This window comes from Fukomys damarensis, unplaced genomic scaffold, assembly GCF_012274545.1.
Source record: "Fukomys damarensis isolate Sample0158 unplaced genomic scaffold, DMR_v1.0_HiC HiC_scaffold_33, whole genome shotgun sequence".
In the NCBI taxonomy this organism is placed as follows: domain Eukaryota; kingdom Metazoa; phylum Chordata; class Mammalia; order Rodentia; family Bathyergidae; genus Fukomys; species Fukomys damarensis.
This window is the reverse complement of record NW_022900945.1, coordinates 5,050,437-5,075,452: the sequence shown is the minus strand read 5'-3', so window position 1 is coordinate 5,075,452 and position 25,016 is coordinate 5,050,437. Positions and strand designations below refer to the sequence as shown.

Below are 25,016 nucleotides of genomic sequence, written 5' to 3'. Positions count from 1 at the left end.
ATGTTCCCAGGAAGCAAAACTGCCCCAGGTGATAGCCACAGGTCTAAAGGAATGATTTCCTTTCAGGAAGGTCAAGACCAGGCCTAGTAATCAGTAACGAAACACTGGGCCAGGGGGTTTAGCTCAGTGGTTCAACAGCCTGCCTTGCAAGCTCAAGGTCCCAAGTTTGATCCCTGGTACCGAGGACTTGGCAAAACACTGTTTAGAGTAACAGAAAACATAAACATATTATTGTAGTTGGAGAATTCTACATTTGTATCTGCAGTTTACCAGCCACATGGCCTTGGGCAGTGTATTTACCCTTCCCGAGTTTCTTCATCTGGCTAAGGAACAAATCTGAGAAATGCAGGGCAAAGGGGGACATGTATTGCAAGCGGATAAGCTGAAAACACAACTGATGTTGACCAAATGAAAGTAAGGCATTTGCTTGCAATGGTAGTCTTAGATGAGGGCACCCAGATTTTAAGACGATCTTGAAAAGCCACAGAGAAGTAATGATATTTGAGAATACATAAGGTCATGCAGCTGGGCTCAGAAATTTACTCAGAAACCCAAATACCAGCCCTGAAGATGGTGAAAACCCATTATATGAATAAAACTAAGTACTTCAAGAATCATAATGTCAATTAAAAGCCTTAGTCTCAATGACATTAAAGAAGTCTGGTATCTGTGATGAAGAATGTAATGTTCCCAAACCAGGAACACGGTATTCAGTGCAAACCACAACTGTCTAAGGAAGATACATAATAAACACCTCAGACGTCCCCTGACATGAACAACCGAAGTGCTTTGCATATGTTCTGGTTTATATCGGGTGTCACCCCAAAACTTCATGGGCTCGTAGGTGGGTCTTTGGAACGGGACTGGATTTCAGGGGTGCTGCTCCAAGGCAGCGTGTCTGGCCCGAAGACCTGGGCCACGGGAGCGTGGCCTGGAAGGGCTCATTTCCTTCCTCTGCTCTTCCCTGCCCTCTCTGCTTCCTGGCACCATGACACAAGGAGCTTCCTTCCACCCCGGCCCTTCCTGTCCTGGAGCCCATCGATTATGGATTCAAACCGTGAGCCAAAATAACCCTCTCCTTAAAGTGACGAAGACAGTGTATCTCCTGGAACCTTTCCCTTCACTCCAACAGTTTTGTTGAAGGCCTACTATAAGATAAGGTTTAACCTCTGAAAAGCCAAGAGTGGGGCAAGCAGGCAGTGAGATAATCGCTGCCTTTGCGGAATGTAGACTCTCAGAGGAGACACACAATAGATAAGCACTGTTGGTAAGACTGAATGTTACGGAGTAATTTGAATTAAAAAACAAAAGTGAACCTGGCCTGGTGTGGTGGCGCACGCCTGTAATCCCAGCACTTGGGAGGCTGAGGCAGGAGGATCACTGTGAGTTCAAACCAGCTTGGGCTACACAGTGAGTTCCAGGTCAGTCTTGACTACATAGTGAGACCCTGTCTCGAAAAAACAAACAAAACAAACAAACAAACAAAAAACTGAATCAGGGAATCTATAATGAGAGAATTTGTAGGAAGAAACCAAAAGAAGGTGGCATTTAAGCAAAGATTTAAGGCAGAGAGTAAGCAAGCAAAAAAAAAGCCTAACAATAAGCACATAAACACAAATTAGAGTTTAGGGGATGCCTTCAAGGAACAGCAATGAGCTACGTGTGCAGAGGAACAGGAAAATGAGTAGGAGTTCAAGTCTCTATGAAGATCTCTATCTTCATAGGACGTAGCTCACTGGTAGAGCACTTGCCTGGCATGTGTGAGGCCCCGGGTTCAGTCCTCATCACTGCAAAACAGAGAAAGAGAAACACAGAGACAGAAAGTCACTTGATGGTTTGAACAAAGGGGTAACAGACTGGAGAAAAGTTTTCATTTTAACAAGGTCCTCTGACTGCTGCGCTGAGCACAATCCAAATGGGAGGAAGGGCGTGCATATGAATGATGGTGAAAAGGCCACTTCAGAGAGCTAAGCATTGCTTCCGTGGCTTGAACAGGCTGCATCTGGGATATGAGAAAAAACAGTGACCTGTGATCTACTCAAATGGGACGATGAACAGCCATGACCACCAAGATAGTAGGAAAACAACTGTACAAACTCTAGTTCACACTCCTTTGAACTGGCCATTATCTCATTTAATCCTCTAAACAATCCCCTTTTACAGATGAGTACATCATAGATTGCAAGGGATCCAGCTATACGCAGGCTGGACAAGGTTTAGATTGGCAAAACTGAAAACCCTGAGCTAAGCTTAACCTCTTACTGTTTTACTATTGCTTCAAAGAGTGAGCAGCGCAAACATATTTGTACAAGAACAAGATGGGAAGGAGACATGTTTCTCTAGTGACAACTTTTTTTGTTTAGCAAGAACATCAAAAAGGACTAGTTTCGGAGCTCATGCAATAAGCTTATCTTGAAGGTTTTACAATAAATTTGCTCTCCGTTTCTTTTCAGGCTTGGAAGGAACCACATCAGTAGGCTCTAAGGTCAAGTTTCCAAGTTCATAATAATTGGTTGGACCGCTGTTTCCTAATTCAATTCGCAGATTTTGTATCTTCCTGGCTGGTGGGGCTCTGAAGCTCTGGGCACAGGCTACCATCAGAAACAGAGCCAGGAGCCTGCTCATAACAGCTGCTCCACTGTGTCTGCCCAGGAAGGGATTCAAGAATAGACTCAAGCAATTTGGAAAGACACGGTCGGGATTTAAATCTCAGGCATGCCCGGGACTAACTTCATGAAGCAAGTTCAAATGTCTTGGACATAAGACTGCCAATTGGTTGGTTTGGAAAATATGTGGAAATATATAAAAAACTGTAGAAATGTTATATAGTTCTGCAGTACAGAAATCTAAATTAAAACTACATGTTCTACCATTGGAGTGTTCTAAACCCTAAATACAGTAGCCTTATTCAAGTGTTTTCAAGGAATCCACTGGCAATGTCTTTTCCGTGCTATTTCCCTCCTAGAATCCCTTCTCCTGATGTATTTTCACTGGGAAAGCTGCTTCTCAACATGTGACCAAGGGACCATCTTGCCTGTAAAACCATCTCAAAGAATAAAGGAAGATGCTGGAGATGTTGTGCAGAAAGAAAGGTGAGAGATGTAAACCTAAGTACAGACAAAAAGTCTTTTAAATGAATAAACATTTCTGCCAATTCAGCTATATAAGCATTAAATGAAACTCCAGGAATGCACACCAAAAAATTACATACAGCTAAGAAAAATTATATATGGCTAAGTAAAAAAATGTAAAGCTGTATTTTTTCTTTTCTTTGGTTGGTTGTTTTCCAGTTCTGTGGCTCAAACCTGGGGCCTCACTCATTCTAGACAAGTGCTCTAACCTGAGCTACACCCCACACACAACAAAATGTTTAATGTTTAACTGAGTTGCTGGGAAGGAAGGAATTTACTCAAAGGAGTCTAAAATATACAAAAGTCAGTTAGCACTAGGGCAAGCTTCTTCCTCGGAGGTTCCTGATGATTCCTCAGGACCCAAAAAGCCAAAAGCCTAAATGAAATAGGGTACTGAGTCAAAGACACTTTCCCTAAAGTCAGAGCTTGCAAAGAGAAAATCCTCATTAGGAGTGTCTGCTTTCCATCCTTGTGACAAATCATCAGCTCCAAAGAAGTACATTTTCTATTGGCCCATAGTTTCAGAGTTGGCCCAGGTTTTTCCAGATCTGTTTGTGAGGGAGGATGTCATGGAGGAACCTGTTTACTTCAGGGAGGACAGGAAGCAAAAAGGAAGAGGAGGGGCCAGAGCTCCACTTCCCTTCAAGGCCACAGCTCTGGTGACCTCACTTCCTCCCATGAGTGCCCCCAAAGAGTGCATGACCTCCCAGTGGTGCCACAGGCTAGTGACCAGGCCGACAGCACAGAGCCTTTGGGGGACGTTCCAGATCCAAACCATAACAATAGTGAACTAGACACCTTTCTTTCCCTATAGAAAGTCATGGAAATACTTGCTTTTCTCAGGTTAAGTTTTGTGTGAAAGGGAAAATATGAATAAAGAAGAAAAATTAATCTCTCCCCTGAGGATCCTTCAGATAAACCTACATTCCCATGGTTTGACAGCCAAAGTCCACACTGCCTACTAAAAGCTCCAAGTGGGGAATCTTTGGATAATAGTGTTCCCAGGAACTTGGCAGAAAATCCAGACCTACTCTAAAGAATTTCTTGTGCTTCCTGCATAGGCTTAATGAATTCTCAGAGGTAAAGTTCACAGCAAAACTTTAATCAAACAGAAGGAAACAAACCACAATAAGAGAGTTGGCAGATAGAACAAGCAACAGAATGAAACTATGGAGACTAGATATTGGAATAATTTACCTCAAAATACTGAAGTGTATTTAATATGTCCAAAAGTTAGTATTGAACAATACGAGAAAAGCACTAAAGACACTAGAGTTGGCCCAAAAGGATTTAATCCCCTGCACCGCAAATTGATTTCAGCATCAAAAAAATAAAAAGCAAAATAGACTCAACAGTGGAGAGATTTAGTGAACTGGAAAATGGAAATTAAAGAAAAAGTTTTATACAACCCTGTCGAGAGAGACAGAAGAAAAATGTGAAATAGGGTTTAAAACATACAAAGAACACAAAGTCTGCCATTCTGAGTTGGTTTTGAAAAACTGAGGAAAATGCGAATTATATCAACTGCAAAATTCGGGTGACTTCAAAAGCTGCCCCCTGCTGCACAGATTATTAATATTAGAAGAGCACGGATAATTGCTGAGTCCCAAAGCTGAGAGGAAAGGCTGCTGACTCCAAGACTTCAGGCAAAATACAGATGAAAGGGAAAATCTGATCACCCTTCTCTCCATCTCATTCAAATTGATAGTGACTTACTAATATAGCCCAAAGGAAGGAGAAAACTGGGTCCTAAAGGCCACAGCTATGAAGAAACTTGTACAGGGGGCACAGACAGGGAATGGTAGGGATCTCTTCACAGAAATGGTTGCCACTCATTCACCCTGCTTTTATAACCCAATTGGAACAATCTCGAAAAAAGTTAAACTCATCTCTTTCTCTTGCCAGAAGTGACAAAACGTCCACCTTTGAGAAAAGATCTGAAAAGCTCTGGGTGAGGCCAGTGTTCTATAGAAAAAAAATCACACCAGAGAACAGAAGTCAGAACATTTTTTCCACAAAGAATTGGAGAGTATTTTAGGCTCATGGGCGCAACTACAAAATGGCCACTGAAATGCAGAAACTCTCATTGACAATGCAAAAGTGCATGTGGCTCTGTTCCAATAAAAGTTACTTATGAAAATAGGAGGTAGGCAATAGTCTGCTAATCCCTGCTATGAAAGATTATCTAGAAGCATAAGGACTGGCAGGAAATATGAAGTGGAACTCTTCTAAAATGATACTTTAATGATCCTCATTTTTAAACTCTCACTGTTAGGATAATTAAGAAAAGTTGTGCTACAATACCTGCACTTAGAGGTGTTGGGAATGGTGACCAAGCAAGCCACAATGGCTCCGTTCACACCGTTACACATGGTAACACAGGTCGTAACAGACAAAGCAAAAATTACCTTGTCCCAGGGCACAACATGTGGTGAAAACTTCCATTATTTTTACAGTTGAAGTCATTTACCTCCGTGCTAGAGAAACTCCCAAGCATGAGCGGAGGAAAAATCTCAAAGAGAATCACAGCGCTAGAAAGCACGATGGTATTGATGGTGTTCCTCACGTACCCTCACCTTTGGATTCTGTGGCTGTGGGTTTGCCAGCAAATCAAATTTCATGACTTTTAAATTAAGTATAACAATGTTTTCTTCTGCCATTTTGAGCAAAGTAAGTGCTTTGTAGATTATAACTTTTGCTAGGAGAATCAAGAAGTACATATTATAGCACTTTTACATAGTAAAATTATTGTTTTTTTGAGGTTTTTCTAATCAATGCAAAATAGCTAATACAGTGGAATGGTGGAAAGAGTTAAGTTTGTGAACCAAGGTACCACTGTATTACTGACTGATCTGTCCAGGCTCCATTCTTATAAAGTCTCGTAACTCAGTAATGCAGGTACTGTAACTCATCTGCAAAAGGTATGTCTAAGCCTGTATTAGTCACTTTCCTCATTGCTGAGACCAAAAACCACCCCACCCTGAACTTCAGAGGAAGAGAGTTTGGGCTCATAGTTTCCAAGGTCTCAGGCCTTGCATGGCTGGCCAGCTCCAAGACAGAGTCATGTGGTGGAAGGGCCTGGGTGGAGGCCAGCTGCCTGGATCACGGTGGCCAAGATGCAGGGACAGAAGGAAGGAGCCAGGCAGAGAGAAATGCCCTCACTCAGTAACCTGCCTCTTCCGGACAGGCCCCACCTTCCAACAGCACACTCAGCTGCTGAATTTAGCCCTCGATGATTCCACTGATGAGTTCCACAGCCCCATGAGCCATTCACCTTCACAAGCCCTGCCTCTGGTGCATGAGAACTGTGGAGAACACTCTTGATCTGAACCATAACAGTAGCGACAGCTACTTAAGGCGTAAGTTTGCTTTCCCTTCCTGGCTACTCCTATACCCTCTCCAGACTACCCCAGATCAAACACCATGAAGAACTTAGCCAGTATGAGATGAAAGGAAAAAGCCTCAGCAAACAACAGTTCATCTTTTTGGCCCATCTCCTTGGTAGGGGAAAAGAGAAAAATAATGATGAATAGGAAGAGATTTGGGGGCCAGAAGCCAGCTCCTGGGTATTAGCATTTGTTGCCTGAACCCTCATTTCTGAGGTTGGGGAAACTCTAGTACACAGATAGCAGGAACAGACTGAATTTTGTTTTGTTTTGTTTGCCAACATTTTGTCTGCTGAGTCCCAGGATTTGCTGCCAGAACTTAGGGAAAGGAGCTTAGGAAGGAAGGGAAGAATAATGGCGAGCTGGCCAAAAGAGAGCAAGGCTCAGCGTCAACACCACTGACCATTCGTGTACCATGCTCTCCTCAGGGGCATGGGCAGGTGAATCACGATGTGGCTGTCAAAGGTGAGTAGGAGTGAAAGTGAAGGCTTTCACCAAATGGATCATTAATGAGTCCAATTTCTGTTGCTATAACAAAACACCTGAGGCTGGGTATTTATGAAGAAAAGTTTATTTAGCTCAGTTTGGAAGACTGGAAGCTGAATTTGGTGGCCCATCAACTTGGCCTCTGGTGAGATCCTAATGCCAGGTAGCATCATGGCAGGAGCACTTGTTAAGAGGGGAGACTACACCACCAGACAGGAAGCCAGAGCTAAGTTGTCAGGCACAGTTTGCTTCTTCGATAAAGACATCTTGCTGTAGTGCTGGGTCCCCTTCCCATAAGAACCACCTTAATCCTTTCCAAGGGCAAGCCCACCATAGCTCAAGGACATCCCACTAAGCCCCAGTTCTTAGAAGTTCTACTACTTCCTAACAATGCCAAGGAACCACTGGGGGCAAAACCACATCCAAAACATAGCAGAGCACAGGCAAACAGTCATGTGCATCAAGATGTGTAAGAACTGTCCGATGGGAGACGGAGCTAAGTACTTAAAAGAAACCTTCAGTGCCTGGACAGCTGCTTGGGGACAAGTTCATCACTGTCCAGACCTGTCGGTCTCCTTCAAGAGTGTCTGGTTGGCTGGGTGTTGGCTGGATGGTTGGATGTCAGTTGATTTTTGGTGCTGGCATTGAACCCAGGGTCTACAGCATGAAAAGCACTTGTTCTACCACTGAGATTTTTCTAATCCAATTAATTCAATGCTGATACTCAACACAGGCAGAGTCAATCAATTAGCCAAAAGCAACATACAGGTAGTCACCCAGGGATAGATGTGCTCCCCCAGTGCCCTCCAGAGACAGAAAAGAGACACTGCATGGCAGTTTCGCCCAGAGAGCTGCCAAGTGGACATAAGTGCCACAGGGAAGCAGATGCCAATACGGATTTAGACACGCAGATCATTCCTTGGAGGAGGCAGCTAAGAGTAATTAAGGAGCAGGAACAGCAGATGGAAAAGCCTTCAGACCTTGATGCTCATCTGACATCTGGGAAAGGAGAGAAGGGAAGGACTTGTAGGCCAAGCCCCAGACTAAGCCAACAGGGACTTCGGCGCAATTTCCCCAGAAGTGGGCTGGCTCTGCAGCCCTCCGTGCCCAATTCCTGGCTGGGAGCAGCCTAGGCAGCAGTAAGCTCACTGCGGTCACTTCGCTGGGTCCCACAGAAACATCTTTGCGGTCTGGATTCTTACTTCAGCAAAGACAGGAGTGGCACAACCCAGCAGCTGCCACAAGATCTGTTCAGCCTACCCCAGGACGGTGGCATGGGCTTCCATTTCAACATGAAAGTGAAAGTATACCGTGCTCCAGGCCCTGCTTACGACGATCGGTCACCGTCTCTTCCCAGTCGGTAAGTTACCAACAAGACCAGGGGACCGGGTCCACCCATCCCACACAGTCCTGTCACACTCACCTCCGCATCCTGCTCCCTGTGGTCATTGAGTCTCCAGTCTGTCCCATCAACACCTGCTCTGGGAGTCACAATCATCTTCAGACAAACAGGAAACACCTAAATATGGTTTGGACCTTACTCTTACTAACTGAACTAAGAGTTTGTAAATTCATTTGGCTGGCTTCTGTCTACACTATCTCACTCTGATGACAGATAAGGATTATCTGAGCTAATTGTGGGGGCCGGGGGAGATTCAGTCAGAGGTGAGACCTGAAAAGAAGGCAGGCATTCCAGACAGAGGACACATGTACAGTGGCCCCGGTGACAGGCGGGAGTGCGGACTTCAGCATCGCTGGCACTAGAGAAGGTGGGACTCAGATCTCCTGAGTTTTCATTATCCTAAAGTGACTGTGGGGCTCGAACCAGGACTAGGATGGGACCAGGATGATGGAATCAAGTTTGTACTTTGAAAAATTCCTGGATACAGAAAGCAGAACAGCTTTCTGATGGAAGGCAGGAAGAGTCCTCAGGGATATTCAGGGATGCTCTTGCTGTTGTTCTTGCTGTTGTCATCTTCATCACTGTCATGCAGCCAAGAGGTGAAGCTATCCTAAATGCTGCAAGTGGGATAGAGTAAGTTCGAGAAATAACGAAGTGGTAAAATATTCCCAACTCGCTGGTGGCTTAGCTATGGGAATTGTGAAAATCAATCTGTCAAGGTCACTCACAGATTTCTAGCTGGAACCACTGATGGATGAGAACAGCATGCACTCAGAGTGAGGCAAGTGGGCGGACAAGACTATGGGTTCAGAATTAAATGGCTTATCAGGAATGTTTTAGGGACAAGTGAGTAAAAACTCCAACTCCATCTAGCGGAAATAAAAATGGCCTGGTGCTGGCCAATGTGACCAGGACATCAGCAGGAAGTGCTGGCTTCACCTGCAACCTCATCCAGGCCCAGCACTCAGTTCGGTTTCTCTGCATTGGCGAAGTTCGCAGACTCTACCCAGGGCTCCTGGCAGCTTTGGGCTACACTGCAGAGCTTCTCCAGTAGAAGAGGAATTTCTCTTTCCAAATGCTTGAGCCAAAATTTCAAGATCAGGTTCCCTCAGCATTTATCATTTCAAGTTGGGTATGTGCCCAAGCTGGAAGATGCGAGTCGGAGCCTAGAGCCTGAGGTCTATGGAAAGGAAGTTCTTTGGGAAAGTGGAGGAGAGTTTTACACATCCCCCCAAATCACCATTGCTACAAGAAGGATAAATGCATGTTGGGCAGTGAAAATAAAATATCACATTTCTTACAGTTGAATGGGATTTTTGCAATTAATAACAGGTAGGATATGGTGGGCAGTGAAGAAAATGAAGCCTCACCAGTGAAGATGGGGCACCTATAACCAGCTCTGAGACTTGACACAGGTCTACACAGCAGGTGGCCAGTGACACAGAGTCAATACAGAGCACCACATGGGCCAAAAGCCATGGAGGATGTGTCCAAGAATATGTCCTGCTTTGGTTTGGTTGGATTCTCGAGAAGATTCTCTGGAAGGTGCATCAGACGGAATGCTGTCAAGCAGAGTTCATTGTTCTATGTGTTTAACTCACATTCCATGGCGTGGGCTCCACTCTTCCCATTTTGGTGAGGATTCTTTTGGGTATTAGTGCAGATGGGGAGACTGGCGTCTAGCCTAGACAGCCCTCTTCATTTCCTGGTATGTTAGCAAGACTAATATGCCAGGAAATGCTTTATGAGACACAAAAACTTTCGAGGGGCTTCCTTGGTACGATTAAAAGGGAAAAACAGATCCCACTAGGGGGTGCTAAGCCTCAAAATAAAAATCCAAGTCAAGCACACAACTTTAGTTTGTCCACATTTTTCAATATTTATCTAGCAACTACTTTTTATTATTACTCTATGCCTGTGCTGCTAATAAATACATTCATTATAGGGAAATGGTGCACACATATCTCATCTAATCCTTTTCACTTCCTCTTCCCCTCCCCTCCCTAAATCCCCTTCCTGTCTCACTGAGCAACTATGCATTGTCTTGCCCTGGAACTTGCCTGAAAGCAGCACCTGAGGCACAGGGTATTTTATCACTGAATGCAACCCTGGGGATAAGAGTGAAGGCACAGGAGAGCAGGGCAAGGAGCGTAAGAGCTGACACAGGAAGATGCAGTCCGGAGCTGGGCACCTCTTGGTATCAAACAAGGCCAATGGCCTGAGATCAGGCGGACTCAGTCTTCCGCTGGTCAGTGTCACCAGTGTGGCATCAGCTGCCTGCACACATCAGGGCATGGGCATGTCTTGTGGTCTCGTGCCTCAGTGACTACAAAAGGAGGTGAAAGTTATGCAGAGAGGGCACAACCAGGAGATTTCGGGCTGTGGTCCTTGGCACGGTCCTAATGCACACACGGTTGGTGCTGCCCAGAGGCTGGGGCTGGACAGGGTGGCCAGAGACCTCAAGAGACCGGTGAGGCGCACGCAGAAGCCGCCTGATACAATAAACAACATTCAGAACAAACAGTGCCACTTGTCAAAGACCTAATACCATGGAGAGAGCAACTGGAAGATGTTTTGACTCTGAACATGAATAATCACTTCCCATTTAAGTGAAATAAAACAGACACACAAGCTTAACTATTGCAGAGCTTCTCTATTACAAGAAACCCAAATTATAAAGAGCAAAATAGAAAATATAATAGGAAAAGGAGACATAGATCTTTTGCAAAAGGAAAGGGGACAAAGGGATGCAGGGAAGAGGGAGGGAATAACAGGGAGGACGAGAAAAGAATTCAGATGCCTCCTATACATGCATCTGTCCCCCGTGAGGAATGTAATCACTGGCTACTGCAAACAGGCGCCAACAAAAAGTTACAATTTAAAAAACAAGCCAGCCAAGCTATGCGTTGCTCATATGTTTCTTAGTTGAAAATGGATTCCATTAGACTCACTGCCACTCATCTTAGAAATGAGCTTGGTTCTTTATCTCTGAATCAATCCTGTCACCCTTTACTGAATGAACGGCATGTGATACCTTGCTGAATAAATGGTGCTGTTGGTTTTTAAGAACGAGGACTTTGTGTTTCAAGCTGATTCATTTTTGGAACACTTGGAAGGAATGGGTGCTAGGATTACCAGTGTATGCCACTACACCACGCTTAAAATTAACTGTTTGGAAATCATTTCAGGCTTATAAAAAGTTCCAAGAATAAAAATGGTAAAACTGAATAACCAGATAATCTTTATCCAGATTGGCCCATTGTTACGATTTTACTACATTGTATATAATTATACATTGTGGTTCTTTTCATGTCCTTTAATGTGTATTTCTTAAGAATGGAGATGATCTTTTAAATAGCAGGACAGATCATAGATCATCTGCTGCCCGTGTTCCAGTGTTGTCAGGTGCTCCTCGTCCTCGACAGCCGTTCTCCCACTGTGCGGTATAGGATCCAGTCTCTGGTCAGGCAGGGCCGTTCCATATGTGTCCTTTCAGACCCCTCAGGCTGGAATCATTCTGCCCGCCTTCTTTGTCTTTTATGACATTAACATTTCTGATTCATACAGTTCCTTCTCCTAATTTTTAGAACCAGGAATTTCCCTTCTGATGGCTGAGCGATATTTCCACGTTCATTTCTCACCAGAACCATCCATCAGGGTGCCAAACCTGGGAACCCATGGCTTCTGTCTGCTCCTCCCAGGAGGAATCAATTTTAATCATCGGGTCCAGGTTTTATCTGACTTCTCTACTATGTGATTGTTGTGTTTTTTTTATTCTTCTTTGCAACTAATGAGGAGGCTGTGACGAGAAACCACAAGATCACAGAAATAGCTTGCTCTTTGGAAAACTTTCCCTCTAAATTTAGCATCTATTGATGATGCTTTCCTAATCCAATCTTCAGCACAGTGGTTGCAGAATTCATTGTTTTTTCACTCAAGCACAGTCAGCCCTTAACACCTAGCTGTAAGCAAGAGTCCTTCTTTCTTCCCCATGTAGCAGTCATCAGCATAGACGCAGGAGTTCCTATGCTTTTCAGTGATTTAAATTCATTACTGAATATACTTGTTTTGTTGTTCAAATGTCCTCAATTTGGCCACTGTAAAGCTAGCTCCCACGTCCTTATAACATCTTTCTTCCCCACATTTCCTTACTATCTGGTATAAAATGTTCCCAGCCCATCTCGCAACCGCTTTATTCCAATCCTGAAATCAGCTACTGTCCTGCTGATTTTGGTGTAGCATGGTATTAGAGATCAAGACCTAGGCTACAGGTAATCTCACTGCTACTGTGCCTGGGTGTGCATGTGTATGTAAACACAGGTGCACATCTAAGTGTCTGAAAAATAAAAATGCATAGGCAGATAAAGATTCTCGCACACACTTTTCTCTTTTAGAAATGAAGTGGTTGATGTTTCCAATTCCAATGTGTACCTTCAGAGCTCTCTCCTGCTTTTCCATATTTTATATTTGTGCGCCTCTTCCACAGAATGAATCCTGGCTCCTGGAAACAACGTATTTATTCATTGTTCAGTCCTGTGATATACCAAGAACAGTTTCAGAATTGTTTCACCAATAGCACACTAATAAATAAAGCTACCAAAGAGTTCAGGATTCACTTGCAATTCTTGTCGGCATCATCTAACCTCACCCCCCCACACACACACACACGTGTACACTGCACAGACACATACAAATACATGTTTGTGCACATACGCACACACCTAGGACTCAGGTTACAGTCACACGCTGTTACTACACTGACTTGAATTTCCTTTCTCTTTTCCATCTCTCTCTTTTTCTCATTTCCTTCATGCAAGGTTACAGCAGTTATTTAAAAAACAATTAGATAAAGTGTTTCTATTTTGTTTTCAGGCTGAGCTCTCCCTAACTGTTTTTACTTTTCTCTAGAACACTACATTTGCAGACTATTCAAGTGATTTCAAAAGTTGAAGACTACGCAGAACGTGCGGTCAGCAGTATATCCTCATCTCCACCCCTTCATACGTAACCAACTTCACTGTTTTCAGATTTACCCATTCTTTCTCCTTGGGAAAATCACCAGACAGTAAGCCAGGCACTGTGGCACACACCTGTAGCCCCAGCAACTTCCAGGGCTGAGGCAGGAGGAACTCCAGTTCGAGGCCAGCCTGGCCAGCTGCATGGAGCAGGCTCCGCTCTACTCTGAGTTCCTTCATGTTGTGTAAAACAGGAGCTTTCGGGTCGGGCTTTGCACTGAGTGACTCCGGTCTATAAAACAATGTGAGTGCACACACTGAGGCCGAATGTCTCAGCGACTGGCCTGATGGTCTGTACAGGTAGGTAACCACCGGATGCTGGCGACACCAAACCTGGTGACAGAAATAGCACCAGCTGCATGGCACAATCATAAGCCTCAGACTGATAAACTGATCTTGCTAATAAAAAATTGCCACCTGTAGACTTATGGCATTAAATCAAAGATAAGTGGACACACGGCGCATCTAAGTTCTATTGGAGAAAAGCAGGCCAGGGGCCGGGCACTCAGCTCTTTGCCCCGGGCATCAGTGCAGCTCCATCACCGCTCAGCCCAACCGGGCACACTGCCCGCCTGTGGAGACCCAGCCTCAGCCCTCAGCTCTTCCTCCCCAACTCCGGCAACCGCCGTGAACCCTTCCAAGCCTGGCTGATACTGGCTGGAGTGTGAGGTGAGAAAAGGTCGCCGATGTTACAGAGCAAGCCGGGAACACGAGGACCTGTTTGCCAGGTTCCTTGGCTTCCTCATGACCCAGAGAGCTTGGCCTGATGAGGCCGATGAAACTCATCAGTTCACCATTAGTCAGATTCGCTGTTGCCCGCGGCTCCCGGTGTTGCATATTGTTAGCTAAATCTTCTGTTTTCGAGCTGGGCTGCCTCGGGTTTGGAGACCCTGCTCGCTCCTGGTCCGCATTCTACCTCCCCAACTGTGTCTTCTTTCTCATTTTATTTTGCTCTTTGACTTATTTACACTGTGGGCTTCTCATTGAAGAGAAAATATGCAATATTTAAACTCGTGTGTCTGACTTATTCTAGTCAAAGATATTCCTAATGAGTCAAAATAAAAGGCGCATTTCCCACATCACTTCTCAAGTTCCTTTTGTTTCTTTCTTTGCAGTACTGGGGATTGAACTCAGGACTGTGCACTCTCAAGGCAGGCACGGTGCCACTGAGCTAAATCCCTGGCCCTTCACGTTCTATGCCTTTTAGGGGCTCTGTGACCTTTCTGTACTCAGCATTGCTGTCCAGGCTCCTGGCTGGGAACAGGAAGAGAGGTCTGACTGAGCTGGTCGAGGTGAGAGAAGGCCAGAGAAGGCTCCGGTGTCCCTCATGGACGACTTGCCCTGCCAGGGAAACCAATACATGCAAGTCCTTTCCCAGGTCCATGCCCAAGCCACGGAAGAGGCAGAGAGGGACACAGGCCTACAGCCGTCTCTGGGCTTCTCTGCCTCAGCCTCTAGAGAGACTGGCACCTTTCCCTCGAAAGCATCAAATGTAAATATTTTAGGTTTCATGGGCATCAGAGATTTGTCTTAACTATGCAGAGCTGGAACTGTAGCACAAAAGCAGCCACACACCAGACATAAACAAATGGACACAATAAAGTATGCTTAATCAAAACTCAGTTTACAAAGATAAAGAGCCAACCAGGCTTGGTGGGGCACACCTGTGATCTCAGCTATTCAGGAGGCTGAGACAGGAGGATTGCAAGTTTCATGTGAGCCTTAGCAACTTAGTGAGACCATGTCTCAAACCAAAATATTAAATATAAGGGCTGAGGACTAGCTCAGCGCTAGAGCATCCTGGGTACTCGCCAAGCCAACCGCTAAAAAGCATAGAGGGAAGCCTCACAGGTCCCAGATCAGACTCCACAGGAAAGACAGACCCTTAAAATGTGATAAGACATGAAACTTAGGGCTTTGGGCAACCTGTGGTTTCGAGGCCATCAGAAACAGGTACTGTCTGAGAATAGATATCATCATTGCTGGCATTTGTGTGCTGAGCAATAGACTAAGAACACCTGGTGGATTATTCCGCTCAACACCCACACCCTCCTGTCAAGAGACATCACAGTCATTCTGCCTTCCTGGCTGAGGGAATTGAGGACAGCAAAGTTACAGAGCTGCCTCGGGCCCGCTGGTGGCTGGAATCTGGAGGTAAATTTCTGTTGCCTCCAGGGCAGAGGACCGGGGCCTGGACTGGCCACTGTCCTCAGATGTCTCACACGCTGAGCCAGGTAGGTGAAGCCTGGTGCTCGGATGCCGAAGGGGACAGGAGCCCCATGTGGCCTCGCTCGCAGTCTGCAGGTGAGCAGTCTGGACCAAGGTGGGGGTGCAAACAGGACCCAGCAGTTCCAGGACATGACGTTCAAGCTCTGGGAGGGCCTAGGGGGCAAATGTAGCTGAAGTTTCTGGAGTTTATACAAAGGACAGAAGCACACAATGGAGCCAGAGAGGCACAGGGGACGCTCTGCATCTTTAGCAGCACACAGGTCAGCACGCATGTAGAGACAGCTGCAGCAAGGAAGACCCATCAGGAAAGGCCGGGCTCCAGGACAGACCCAGGGGTGGGAGGCTGAGTCCCTCCAGCCAGAGGAAGAGGCCTAACGACAAGGCTAGGGACACAGTGTTCAAAAGACCCTGCCTCCTCAGTGGCTGCTCTCCACATGCCTAGCAAGAGTTAAAAATAAGTCAAAAGGATCCAATTGTTTTTAAGTAACTTAACTGCATCCCAAAATGTGTTTCCAAATAACTTAATTGCAACAGAAATTAAATTTTAATCCCTTAAGAAAATGTTTAAAGAACCAAAAAAAAAAAAATACCTTGCCCCCCAAATCATAAAAAATGACTAATGTCTGAAGCTCTATTATCTATAATACATAAAGAACTCAAAAAAATCAGACCCCAAAATATAAAGACTGGATTCAAATATGGGCATCTGAAATGAACAGACATTTCTCAGACAAACAAGTAAAAGCAGAAAATAAATATGAAACAATGTTCAACATCACTCATCATTCAAGAGATGCAGATGAAAACAACACTGAGATTTCACCTCACCCCACAAAGAATGGCTGCTATCAAGAAATCAACCAGTAACAAATGCTGGCCAGGCTGTGGGGAGAAAGGAACCCTTCTCCACTGTTGGTGGGATTGCAGACTGGTGTAACCACTGTGGATCAATATGGAGATACCTCAAACAGCTGGGACTAGAGGTTCCATTTGACCCAGCCATCCCTCTGCTGGGTATTTTTCCAAAAGAATTAAAGAATCATACCACAGTGATATATGCACAGCCATGTTTATAGTGGCAATATGTAATAGCTAAAACTTGGAAACAGCCCAATTGCTCATTAACTAGAGACTGGATAAAGATGTGATTTTTCTATAAAATGGAGTACTACTCAGCCATAAAGAAAGAGAAACTACAATCACTTATAGCAAGGTGCACGTTGAGGACATATTCTTAAGTGAAATAAATAGGACACACATGCATAAATACCAAATAGTTTCTCTGGTGTGAAAAACTAAAAGTGTAAATAAGGTTCAAATTGTATAACTGATAATGTGAACTAGGAAGAAAGGGGCTAAAGGAGTAGGGGAAGTGGGAAGGGTAGGGGGAAGGAAAGAAGGGAAAAGAAAAAATATGAGAAAAGAAAAAAATAGAAACAAACTCTTTGTAAATAGGGAAGGGTGGAGGGGGTGAAGGGAGGGCAGGAGAGCAAGGGGGGGGGGGACAGAACCAAGACCTGTCATGTAAAGGTGCAAGATCCCAATGGTGACTGTAACATACTGTACACCTGAAATGTACCAGGACAGAAACTGGACAGAAGGAACTCAGCGTCAGCAGACACTGCAGAATTAGAGGCTGCTGGGAACAGAAAAGAATAACCAGTCATCCAAGCATAAATCTAACTGGCTGTGTGGATTTGCTTAGATTTTACCTGTTTACATTCACCCTTTTTTTTTTTTAAAGAGAAACCCATCTGATAAATGTCGATTCCTTGGACATAGACTCTGTGGCCACCCAGACACCATGGACAGCCACTATGGCCACCAGTACCATAAGAAAATCAGAAGAAAGACAGTGTCCCAGAGGTAAGACCCGGGAACTCCTCCCTCTGACACCCTCCTTCCTCCCATAGCACTGGCACTGAGCTCATCTTCTGGCTTTCAGGGTAATTTCCAGAGCAATATTCAGACAGTACAAAGGAATAAGAGGTTCCCAGTCCCTTTGCCACACGCATTTGCATGACACTCATTACTAATTATACCTGACCTTCTTCAGGAAAAGCAGTCTGCACCAGGGGTTAGTGCCTTACATAAACACAAAACATGTTAGAATTATGGGTAATCTCAAAGATCGTCGAATCTACTGTCATTTCGCAGATGATGAAAACAAGGCCACACACAGGGATAATGGCAGGGCTAGAACTACTATGGGTATCTGACTTCTTGGAGGACCGCAGGGCATTGTGGGAAGCAATTCAGGCAACTTCCTTGAGAGAGCCGTGAGCAAGATCCCTGACCTTTCTAAATGAAAACCTGACCTCCTGTAGGTCAGACGAATTCACATACGCAGGTGGCACTACTTTTACACTGACTGCAGTAACAGCTACACTGAAAGAGCTTGAGTGAGTCAGTTTAATGTTCCCGGAGACTTGTTAACCAGGACCCTCCCTCCCTGGGAGAGAAGAGCAAAGGTCCACCCCGCTGCAGGCCTAATAAACATGGGTGTCTCTAAGACTAGCCCAGATGACCACAGTGAAGTTCCGGAATGTTCAGGTTGAAGGGGATAAAACAAGAGCTGTGCTCTAATTTTGTTGGAATCATCCTGAAGGGGAGGAAAGTACAGCCAGATGTGGTGGCGCACACCTGTAATCCCAGCACTCAGGAGGCTGAGTCAGAAGGACTGTGCGCCTGAGGCCAGCCTGGGCTACAGGATAGGTTCAAGGCCAAAGAACAACAACAATTAAAAAATACAAAAAGTTTTTTTAAAAATAACAAGAAAGATGTCAACCTGAATGAAGAGAGATGAGCCTGCTTTGGGACCAGAACAAGGCAGTAAAGGTCATGGTTTGCTGCCTCCATCCCAGTCCAAAGGAAGCCACACCATAAGCTGGGAACGTCCGGTTGATCCTTTTCTCCTGGAAATGCTCTCCTCCGATTCTGCACTTCCTGAGAACCTTTCTCAGGGTGATTCTCGTTAGGACAACATCCACACCTCTCAACCCCCACACATCATCTTCTCCCTCTCTCCCTCTCTGCCCTTCTCAGCTCAGCTTCATCCTGAGCCATGGGTATACAGAGGCAGACCCAATGCAGCCATGCACCACCATAAGAGAAGCCAGCCTTAGAGTGACCCTGGCCTTCAAGAAGGCAGAGACAGGCAGGTGCAGGTGCCAGACACTCAGACCACAAAGACACAGACAACTGCAATCAGACTTGGAGAGGCTGGCCAAGCGCCCCAGGCAGCCACCTGGTCTCACCTGCTTTCGATTCCCAACTGGAAGACACCAGGTTCGCACACTGGCTTCTCGAGTCTGGACTGTAGATTCTGTGGCTTGCAGCGCATGGCAGCCTCATGGAGCGAAAGTGGCTGATGATGAGCCCCTCCCTGCGTGACAGATAATGCACTAATCAGCCTTCACACGCACTGGGTCCGTGGGAAAGATGACCTGCAATGAAGCCAACAAATACGGACTAAGTGTTGATCCGGTCACTGTGATGTTGCCTGGCGTGACCCACTTGCCCATGTGTGCACCTGGACGCGTCTTCGTGTCACAGAAAGGACCGCTCCCGGCAACACCAACAATTTGCAAGCCCAGACCTAGAAACCTGAGCACCGGGCCCCGGGCTGCCCCTTTACCTCCCTCCTTTTATCCTTAGCCGAGTCCCGCTCCCAAGACACACGCCACTCCTTCCCCTCGCCACATGCTCATTAGGTGGTCAATGACATCATAAGCTGAAAAGTCATAAAATAAACTTTCTGTTCGCGCAGGTATGCCTTCTCCCCAATTAGTGTAAATTACTGAGGTTTTATTATATCCATCCATGTGTGTTTGTGTTTGCAAAGTCCCGCTGATGAATAATGACTGCAGAGCCAGCCACCGGCCAGAGGGAAATGAGCGGAGGTCGTTAAGTGAGATGCTGTGAGGTCATTTCCAGCGTGCAGTCAGCAGAGCGGCTGCGGTTAGCCCGCTCCATGATGGGAGGAGGGAGCATGACTCACAGACTCGGGATCACGGAGGCCTGGCGTTCACCACGCTGGACTTCTAAGAAATGACACAGAGCGTGGACTCGGGGCAAGGGACTGTAACCAGCACCCGGTCATCAGCCTCTGAGAGCTGACCACGGCGTGAAGCTGTGAAGAGACTCCCCCTCCTCCTTCTACCTTTCATTCCTTCTCTCCTTCTTCCTTTTTAGAAACATTAAATGACTGCCAAACATGTCCGATTCCACTGCATGGGCTGGGCATTCAGAAAAGCATCCTCATTCTCACCACCTCTGAGAACAGCTAGCTCCTCTGGTCTTGGCCAAGTCAAGCGACTTCTAGAGCTCAGTTTCTGCATTTAAAGCTGGAGATAAAGATGCGTTTATGGCTCGTCTCTACCTTCACGCTGGCTGTGATGATCCAGTGAAACTGGAGGAGGAAGGGGAGGCTCAAATCCTGTGGTTTACACCCTGCCTGGCCACGCACTGCCCTCCAGCACAGAGCGCACAAGAGCTCTGCTTCTTCCCTAAAGACCATAGTAACCTTCATGATAAACCCCAGGAGACTGAACATTTAGCCTAAGAAATAACATAAGAAATAGTGACGACTCAACCGTCATGGTCGTGTGTGTCTGTAATCCCAGCATTCCGGAGACCAAAGCAGGAGGTTGAGGTTTTGAGCCCAGCCTGCACAATGCAGCAACTTAGCAACTCTCCCTCAAAAGAAAGAAGAAGGCCCAGGGATTTAGCTCAGTGGTTTCACCACCTGCCTTGCAAACACAAGGTCCTGAGTTCGATCTCTGGTACCAAAAAAGAAAAAACAAAAAAAAAAAAGAAAGAAGAAGGGAATGGAAAGAAAGAAGGGGGAAGGGGAGAGAGAAAGGGAAGGAAGAAAAGGAGGAAGGGAGCGAGGCTCTAGGATGTAGCTGAGTGTAAAAGCCCTGGGTTCAATCCTCATTACCACCAAAAAAGAAAAAGAAAGAAAAAGTGAGGGGATGGATAAAACAAGAACGGCAAGATTAGCAGGCAAGGTGATGAATGCTGTAATCCCACCACTCCAGAGGTGGAGGGAAGATTGCTGAGTTCCATGCCAGTTTGGACTACATAGTGAGACCCTGTCTCAAAAAATCAAATAACAAAAAAAAAAAAAAAAAAAAAAAAAAAAAAAATATATATATACACACACACACACACACACACACACACGCATACATATATATGCCTGTCCCTATACAGAATGCTGGATTATGAGCATGTGGCTTATGAACAAAACAAATGACTCTTAAGACCAGGATCGAGCAATCAGGAGATTCGGTGCCTGGCCAGTACTACTTCCTCCCAAAATCATTATGCAGGAGCAGGTATACATGCACCACTGACAAAAATATCCTACCTAACACCTCTTTTCCTCTTTGAGAAAGATGAAAGGGCTAATAAAAGTACAAAAGAGTGGTCTTGGGGACAGCAAGAAATGGCTGCCTGTCAGAAACCCAGGCAACAATTCCGCCAGGGAGAATCGGCTCCACGGTAGCCAGCAAAGCCCTCCTTTGGGTCCATCTCTACCCCTCCTCCCTGCTGCCAGGTAACACCAGCACCATGCAGATGACTTAGGGGGATTCACAGGGCAGCAGATAAGGATAAAAGGCCCTTAGCACATACTCCTGTACCTCCTCGTTTGAACAAACCCACAGATCTGTCCCTGGAGGTTGCACTGACAAAATACAGGCAGCCTTTCAGCTATCTTGAGTCCGTGCCCCTGTGGTTCAGCTCTGAAGTGTGTGTAATGTACATGTCTGCAGGAAAGTGTGCAAAGTGTGCAAACTGTGACCTCCCATCCACCTGGCAAGGACCCACAAGTGATGGTTGGGCCCCACAGCAGGGTCTCATGGCCATCTCTAGGTAATGATGTCACCACACAGTGAAAAGACCTTATATCTGGCCTTCAAGGGCTACCAACATCGACAACTTTTCACTAAAAGACAATTACAGTTCTATATTTTTTAAACCATAATTACTCTAGGATTTTGGTAACATGCAGCCCAAATTCTAAATGATTCGATACTTTTGAGCACACACACACACACACACACACACACACACTAGAAAACTCATATCAAGGCATTTTCAACAATATGAAAATTTTTCTCATACAAAGAGAAATCTAGAGGCAGGGCAGCCCTGGAGCTAGTTAGTTTTGAAATTCGACACAAAGGCTCCAGCCTTGGGCATCTTTCTGGGTCTTTTTCTCACTGCTTAGCCCCCAAACACCCCACACTTCACCCAAATAAATGCATGCCAGGTACCCTAAGTCCCTTTTCACTTTGATACACTGATGCTTCCCTTTGAACGTCCTACCTTCCCACTTTACCTGCTATCTTATCTTACCTGCTCGGTCATTCGTCTCAGTCATTTTGCCATAACAAAACTCAGTAGCTTAAGGAACACAAATTTATTTTCTCGAAGGTTGGGAGTCAAGACCAGGTCAGAGTCCCAGCCCATTTGGTTCCTGGAGGGGACTGTCATTCCTCTCTTGGAGAAGCCAACTGCCCAGTCATCCCCACATAGCAGAGAGCATGAACTCTCCAGTGTCTCTTCTCCTAAAGACACTGATACTATTTGAATAGGGCCCCAGCCTTATGACTACATTGATCCCTACCTACTCCCAGAAAGGCTCCATCTCCAACAGCCACGTTGGAGGTAGGGGCTTCAATATACTAATTTTGCTGGGACATAAATATTAAAGAATTGAGATATATTATGACCATGCACCAACTCTTCATGAGGAATGTAATCATTATGTACTACAAATAGGTACTCATAAAAATAAAAAATTTAAAAATATTTAGTCCATACCAAGCAGGTTCTTCTTAATCCTCTAATATATAATTCAACCTTACTTCCTTTATAAAGCTTCCCGAGATCCCTAGGCTAGAATGGGGTATTTCTGCCTCAGTTTCCACATCAATTCCTATCATGTGTTGTGTGTGAGTTACTTCTCTTGTTATTGAGACAAAGTACACAACACCCAAAGTTAAAGGGGAAAAGTTCATTCAGCTCACAGTTTGTAAAGGCTTCAGTCCATACTTGGCTGGCCCCAAGGTAGGGATGGCAGACAGACATCTCAGAGGAGAAACATTGTGGCATGCACAAGGCAGCAAAGGAGACAAGGGACCTTAACAGCATCTTTCTGATCCTCTTATCTCATCCAGACTACCGGGATTAGGGTGGCGCCAAACCAATCACTCAGGAGGAGTGGTTTTGTAATCACACCCTTAATCCCAGCATCACACATACCAGATTCAGCCACCTCCAAGAAAGACTGCATTGGGGGGACACCCAGACACAAGCCACAACATGTGGTATTAGTCACAGTGAACAATAATTAAGTACGTGTTCTCCTTGGTAGACTATGAGACCTTTAAAAGCAGGGGCAGGACTTTGTGTACCCTGGTCAATAACACCTAAGGAAATGCCTGGCATGAAGGTGCTATTTAACAAATAATGAAAGAAGGGAGAGAGGAAGGAAACATTACCGTACTTGTTCAGAAGAAAATATGAATTTTTCAAACAACCGAACTATACATAAAGGCCAGAATGTTGCTCGTACACTGGATTCATCTCAATGACACATAAATTCAGTGGTTAAGAGTTCCTGACTTAAAATGGATTTTTAGCTCACTAGTAATATGACTTGACTATTTACGTTGGCAGATTTTAAATGACTCTAAATTTGATGATAATCCTCCAATTTCGAGGTAGGATTAAATTTCCCCTTCCCTTGAATCTTGGCTAGTGTTTGAGACTTACCACCCTTGGGGTTCTGGGGCTGCATTCGAAGGCTTACCTCTCGGGCAGAAGTACAACCACCCACAGGCCGAATGCGGTAGCTCAGGCTAGCCACGGAGAGACAGAGCCACGCTGTCCAGGCTCCTCTGTCATAAAACGCCCAGCGCCCACAGCTCGAAGGAACAGAGGTTTATTTTGGCTCGTGGTTTCAGTCCATGGTCTCCGGCTCCAAGACAGAAGTGGCATGGTAGAAGGGACACGCCGAGCAAAGCTGCTTAAACCATGGTAGCCAGGAAGCAGAGAGGAGGTCAGGAGCGGAGGGCAGGGGAAGACATACACTTCCGGGTCACAGCCGGAGCCCGCCCTTCCGGTGGGGCCCAGCCAACTGCACGTCCCACAGCCCCAGGGCCCAGCCTCCTTCCACACACGTAAGAGCCCGGGGGACGTTTCAGACCTAGACCATAACGGGAGTCCCGCCCGCTGTGATCACAGGTGTCGGGGAGCAAGTAGGCTGCCTCCTGTTCCCTGCCCAAACTCCGGTCCCAACAAAGCGTGAGATAATAGCCATAAATTGTTGCTTTAGGCCACCGAGGATTAAACACCTACTCCAGTGCGCTTCTGTTCTTGTTTCAGGCAGACATGTGACTATTTTCTCCCTCCTGGCACTACTGTCGGAGTTAAATGGGTTAGAACTTGTAAAGCACTTAATATCTGGCCCAAAGTAAGTGCTCATAAATATTAGAGAGTACTATTTTAATGGTGCTGTTTGCTGTTTCTGTAGATCAAAGCTATTTTGTTCTGGTGAAGTTCAAGGGCTCAGGCCTAAGGCCTGATTCCTGATTAATGGGTCGTGTTGCAGTTTTGATGTTTGTTCAGTCAGCGGGACTTGGTTTGGACCCCTAAAGGTGAGAAACCCCTGGCTAACAGTATGCAGGTGTGCGGGCGAAGGGACGGGCAACTCCTCAGGCATCCGGGCTGCAGCGTGGCAGGGGACAGAAGCTTCCTCGATTCTTCGGAATGCCTCAGTTTACCCTTCTGGAGCTTCCTTCTCCCATCTGGGGTAATTCAGTGCTCACAGGCGAAGCTCTTGAAGGTGGAAAGCGTTGGTCTTTTCTCCCTGCGAGCTGGAATCCAACGTCGGAGGAGGAGACACACAGCCAGGACACTAATGGACTGCCCCAATCTGCAGGTCTGCTCCTCCCTGTGCCCTTGGCATTCAGATGCCTGGCTTCAGGGCCATTAGTGTCGGGCAAATGGGCCGTGTGGTTTCTCTCATCTCCGGCCCATGACCGCACACAGCCCTCTCCTGCCAGTGAACACTGTTTTCACTCACTCAAGGACACAGCTGTGGTTCTTTATTCCTAGACGAGTGAAAAGTGCTAATGCTCCTGGGCCACCTCACTGGGGATGTGCAGTCAGAGCCCAGGATGCTTGACGCCTTCTGGGGCCGGCACCCATAGCTGTGACCGAGCAGATGGGTAATGAGACGGTCCCCAGGACCTACAGTCCCCCTGCGCTCCTCCATGGCACTATCCGCTTAGCCAATGCCGCCCAGCTTTACTGACCTCTTCTAGGGCAGCATGGGGACACTGACTCCTAC

At 45.9% G+C, this 25,016-nt stretch overlaps 1 long non-coding RNA gene across 2 annotated transcripts; it reads right to left on the bottom strand.

The window, feature by feature from the left end:
* Positions 1-1,738: 1,738 nt before the first annotated feature.
* Positions 1,739-23,738, bottom strand: LOC104848905. 2 transcript variants are annotated; one of them, XR_776586.1, is made up of 3 exons: positions 23,475-23,738; positions 18,907-19,095; positions 1,739-1,787 (listed from the first exon to the last, which is right to left on the bottom strand). It is a non-coding gene; the product is annotated as an uncharacterized LOC104848905 (long non-coding RNA). The 2 variants fall into 2 exon arrangements; XR_004515091.1 differs by lacking the exon at positions 1,739-1,787 and adding an exon at positions 12,471-12,938.
* Positions 23,739-25,016: the final 1,278 nt, after the last annotated feature.